The sequence below is a fragment of the Hypanus sabinus genome, chromosome 19 (assembly GCF_030144855.1).
Source record: "Hypanus sabinus isolate sHypSab1 chromosome 19, sHypSab1.hap1, whole genome shotgun sequence".
Classification (NCBI taxonomy): domain Eukaryota; kingdom Metazoa; phylum Chordata; class Chondrichthyes; order Myliobatiformes; family Dasyatidae; genus Hypanus; species Hypanus sabinus.
The window spans coordinates 80,050,573-80,056,111 of NC_082724.1; the positions used below are offsets into that span (position 1 = coordinate 80,050,573).

General features: G+C 43.8%; 1 long non-coding RNA gene across 1 annotated transcript in view; it reads right to left on the reverse strand.

Annotated features, from left to right (window-relative positions):
* Positions 1 to 3,126: 3,126 nt before the first annotated feature.
* LOC132378177 (uncharacterized) overlaps positions 3,127 to 5,539 on the reverse strand; it is a 100,527-nt gene continuing 98,114 nt past the window's right edge. The window contains exon 3 of the long non-coding RNA XR_009506907.1: positions 3,127 to 3,300. This is a non-coding gene — a long non-coding RNA (uncharacterized LOC132378177). The remainder of the gene's footprint in view (positions 3,301 to 5,539) is intronic.

A 5,539-nucleotide genomic window follows, 5' to 3' on the forward strand; every position in this document is an offset into this window, starting at 1 on the left:
TAGCCTAATGAACCAACTCAAAAACAAGCTGAGAAACCGTTTAGGTGAATGTCATTTGGATATGTTAATGAGAATCAAAAGCTATCAATTGGATGGAAGTTCTATTAGTCTAGATAGAGTTTAAAAAGAATGGCTAAATTCCAAAGACAGGAGAGAGAAAAAATAACTGAGTGAGTTAAATATGTATGTTATTTTGTTGTTATTCTGTGCAGCTTTATGTCAAATATTTTGTAAACCTACATAAACTCTGCCATTTGTGCATTCAGTGAACACAAACTTTTGTCACACTGATTTTTGCGCACACTGACTACTAAAAATTAGAGGGAACATTGGTCGTAAGGGAGGAGGTGTAGGGGCAGGTACAGTTCTTGTTCCACTTACAAGGATAAGTGCTGGGAGGGATCTCAGTGGGGAGGGACAAAGGAGGTGGAGAGGACTCTGAGGTTAGTTGCCTTCAAGTAGAACCTCAAGCCTAGAAAGTCCTAACAACTTCTGATGCGTGCATTTAAAACCTGAATAAATAGATTAAAGTAATTAATCATTAAAAGATATTGTTAACAGCAGATAGTTAAGATTGTTAAAGTAAAACATTTTCCCTTGTTTACCTTCCTCCAAGGGTCTGGCCACTCTATTTATGTTGTTGTAGTCACCTACTTACTGAAAAGATATTAGTAAGATTGAAAGAGAGCAAAGATAATCTACAAGGATGTAGCAGGGAGTTGAGGACCTGAATTATAGTGAAAGGCTAAATAGTTTTGGACTTTATTCCCTGGAGTGTAGGAGAATGAGGAGAGATTTGACAGAGATATACAAAGCTATGAGTATAGATAGGGTACATGCAAACAGGGTTTTTTTCACTGAGCTTGGGTGAAACTAGAACTAGAGGTCATGGGTAAAGGGTGAAAGGTGATATTTAAGGGAAACATGAGGAGGAACTTTTTAATTCAGTAGAGAGAGTAGAATGAGCTGACAATGGAAGTGGTAGATACAGGTTTGGTTTCAACATTTAAAAGAAATTTGGATAAGTACATGGATGGGAGGGGTATGGAGAGCCATAGAACAGGTGCAGGTCAACAGGATTAACCAAAGTAATGGTTTGGCAAGGATTAAATGGGCTGAAGGGCCTGTTTTTGTGATGAAGTGCTCTACGACTCTATTCCAATAAGCAGTTTTCATCAATGTACCAGTATAAAGCTGAGGGCTAGGTGTAAAGTTCACTTGGTCCTGCTTCCATAACCAATGGTGATCTAGCAACAGAGCAGTCAACACACACAGAGACGGACATCAGGTACTGCTGGCAGATCATCAATGAGAAAACCTTTTGTTGTTCTGCCAACACATCGAGATGTCCGTGGAGATATGCCCCCGACTGGAGCATTCCAGGCTGCCAGAGTGAGGCTCAGGGCAGCCCCTGCAGTGGCTTGCTGGGGAAGGACCACTGTGTAGGGTTCTTCAGTTAAGAGAGAGGGAGGGGCTGGGTTGGGTGAGGAAGCCCCTTATTTATTGTACTAGTGTACCGCCCCAGGGGGCACATGAGTAGCAATTGGTTTTGAATGTAATAAAGCACTATTGAATGCATTGTCTACAAATGTAAGATTGAAAAGGCATTGTAAGTAATTTATTTATTATGAATAAAGTGTATTTTGATATATATAAAATAAAAGACAGTCAAACATGCCAACAGACTCTTATGGTTGACCAACTATGCGCCAGTGTCCAGAGACTCCTAAGGAAGCAGAGGCTGTCAATCAGTGAGAGCCCTGTGATTCTCTGCTTTTGGCTCTTAGCCACATTCTCTCATTTCAACATCTGCCCAAAACATTGCACTAGTTTGGTTCCCAGTTTGTACGCTTGCTGGGAGTATCCCTGTAGATTAAAAAGGTGTTGTATGCAAGTGGGAATTAGTAGAGACCAGAGCATGGTTGGTCAAGCCATGAGAGTCTGGATTTAGGTGCTGACGCATTGGGCTATATTTTACTTTATATTATACCAAAGCAAACAAATTATTTACAATGCCTTTTCATTCTTACATTTATAGACAATGTGTTAAGAGGTGACCTTTTGATTTTCAAGTTTGTGGAAACAATTCTGAGTATCTTGTGTGGTACCGAGCCCATAGAACATTGTAAGCATATTACTTGTCTTTCAAACAATTAAACCAGCACTGCTTTCACATGGGTCAAGGGGCACGTGGGAGCCACTTTAGCTCACAATGGGCAAAGCTTTGGTGTCTTCTCCCCCTTCCACCACACAACGTTGCAGGCTGGCATGAGCCCATTGTCAGGAGCCAGTTTTCTCTGCCCCAGTCACAGCCAGGTTCATACACCAGGGCCTGTTGGCAACTGCCAGCACGTAGCAAAAGGGAAGTGTTGAAAGGGTGAAGTGGAACAGGGCTTCAGAAATCTGTTGTTTACTGTGAATGCCCACAAGAAAATAAATTTCAGGGTGCCATATATATAATTTGATAATAAATTTACTCTGAACTTTCAAGTGAGGAAGCCATTCCAAATGGAATATGGATGCAATTAGATGGATCACCTCTATTTGCCACACGTACATCAAATCACAGTGAAACAAGCTGCTTTACCTCAATGATCAACAGTCTGATTTGTGCTGGGGAAGCCTGCAAGTGTCATCACAGACTTGGCACTTTACCAACTCTAACCACGTCTTTGGAACGTGGGAGGAAACGAGAGCACCCAGAGGAAATCCACACAGGCAGTGGTGGGAATTGAACCCCCGATCTTACAACTGGTGCTGAAAAGTGTCACACTCATCACTTCACTACTGTGCCACCCTGTATTACTCACAATGCAGCACACATGGCTTAAAGATACGGAAGCAAATATGGCGGATGCGGGAAACATGAAATATTATTATCACTAACTTTTATTGCAGCACCAACAAACTACATTCAATACAACCAGTTGCCGATTACATTTTGACTGCTTAACCCAGCCACCCCCAGCCCTCATCCCCATCCCCCTCTCCACCCCTCCCCCATTCTCTCTCCCCCCCACCCCTCTCCCCTCCACCCACCAACTGAATAGTTGTGCATACACAGACAGAGCATTCCTATTTTAACAGGAGATCTTTTAAGTTAGACATCAAATTTGTCCACATTAAGATTGTGTTTGGTCGTGCATCATTTACTCTTGCTGATGATAATTCCTGGTAAGAAATGTCCAAAAAGCTCCGAAGCCAGTGAGTATTTGAAATATCATGGGGAGGTTTCCAACGCTGGACTACAATCTTCTTAGGTGCAGTCAGGCCTGCCAGCCCGGTTTTGCGTGTTTTTTCCTTAAGGGAAAGGTGGAAGTCATCATTTAGAAGATGTACAGCGGGATCCATTGGTAATTGTACCCCCATTAGTTCTGTAAGAGGACTGATAACATTCCCCCACAAACCCCTGGACATTCCCATACAACATGTATAAAAGAGCCAACGGTTCCGTGGGGGGCAAAATGAGCAATATGGGTCAGGAACCAGACCCATTTGATGTTTAATTCTCAGTGTTAGATATGCTCTATGACAAAATTTCAGTGTATATACCGATGATTCGGGTTTTTTGAAGCACCGGCAACATTATCCCAAATCGCAACCCAGTCTAAGTCTTGTCCCAATTCAGATACGTCCCTATCCCAGGCTTTCAGTCCTGACGTGGGCATAGATTTCTGGGAGTTTAATTTATCATAGATATATGACACTATCTGTCTTGGAGCACTCTGTATCCAACTTAAATGGGATGGTCCTTTTAATCTGACCCCCAGGGAACCCCCAGGCTTTAATAGAACATAGAACAGTGCAGCACAGTACAGGCCCTTCAGCCCACAATGTTGGCTGTTAAACCCTGTTAAACCCTGCCTCCCATATAACCCCCACCTTAAATTCCTCCATATACCTGTCTAATAGTCTCTTAAACTTCACTGTGCATCTGCCTCCACCACTGACTCAGGCAGTGCACTCCACGCACCAACTACTCTCTGAGTAAAAAACCTTCCTCTAATATCCCCCTTGAACTTTCCACCCCTTACCTTAAAGCCATGTCCTCTCGTATTGAGCAGTGGTCCCTGGGGAAGAGGCACTGGCTCTCCACTCTATCTATTCCTCTTAATATCTTGTATACCTCTATCATGTCTCCTCTCATCCTCCTTCTCTCCAAAGAGTAAAGCCCTAGCTCCCTTAATCTCTGATCATAATGCATACTCTAAACCAGGCAGCATCCTGCTAAATCTCCTCTGTACCCTTTCCAATGCTTCCACATCCTTCCTATAGTGAGGTGACCAGAACTGGACACAGTACTCCAAGTGTGGCCTAACCAGAATTTTATAGAACTGCAGCATTACCTCACGACTCTTAAAACTCTATCCCTCAACTTATGAAAGCTAACACCCCATAAGCTTTCTTAACTACCCTATCTACCTGTGAGGCAACTTTCAGGGATCTGTGGACATGTATCCCCAGATCCTCTGCTCCTCCACACTACCAAGTATCCTGCCATTTACTTTGTACTCTGCCTTGGAGTTTGTCCTTCCAAAGTGTACCACCTCACACTTCTCCAGGTTGAACTCCATCTGCCACTTCTGCATCTTATCAATGCCCCCCCCCCTTTGGAATCTTCAACAATCCTCCAATCTGAATGTACTCTCTCCACCACGACCCTCTGCCTTTTGCAGGCAAGCCAATTCTGAATCCACCTGGCCAAACTTCCATGGATCCCATGCCTTCTGACTTTCTGAATCAGCCTACCGTGTCAAATGCAAAGCTGTTCTTACTCTGAAGTAGAAAAAAAGAGAGTGCTTATCAATATTATATCAAGATACCAGTTCTTGAAAGCTAAGGATAGTACTTTCCCCATTAATATCTTGAAGAGTAGTAATACCTTTATCCTCCCAAGTTCTGTTAATAAATGGTTTCCACCCTGATAGAAAATGATTATTGTTGCATAATGGAGATGATTTGCACCATACGCAAATGCACAGAGGACTGTGTGTCTCGCAAGATGATCCAGGTATTCCCTAACCGGAAGCCTTGGATGAATTATGAGGTCCAGTCCCTTTTGAAGGCTAGAGCTGTGGCTTTTAGGTCCGGGGATATCAGTCGCTACATGGAATCCAGGCGTGAACTCCGGAAAGCCATTAAGGGCGCCAAGAGGCAATACCGAGCCAAGTTGGAAGCCCAGGCTAACCAGAGGAATGCCAATAGACTATGGCAGGGTCTAAATGAGATCACTGGGTGCAAAGAAAAGGCTGGGAATATCAATAACTGTAGTGCTTCTCTTCCTGATAAACTGAACGTATTCTACGCCAGATTCAAACCGAAGAGGATCGCCCCACCCCCTCCGGATGAACCGGACCTGGTGGCATCGAGATTCATCGTCACCGAGGAAGACATTGGAAGAGCCTTCCTGAAGATAAACCAAGGAAGGCGACGGGCCCAGATGGCGTCCCAGGACGGGTTCTCCAGGCCTGTGCAAGCGAGCTAGCTGGAGTGTTTGCTGACATCTTCAACTGCTCCCTGCTTCAGTCTAAGATCCCCT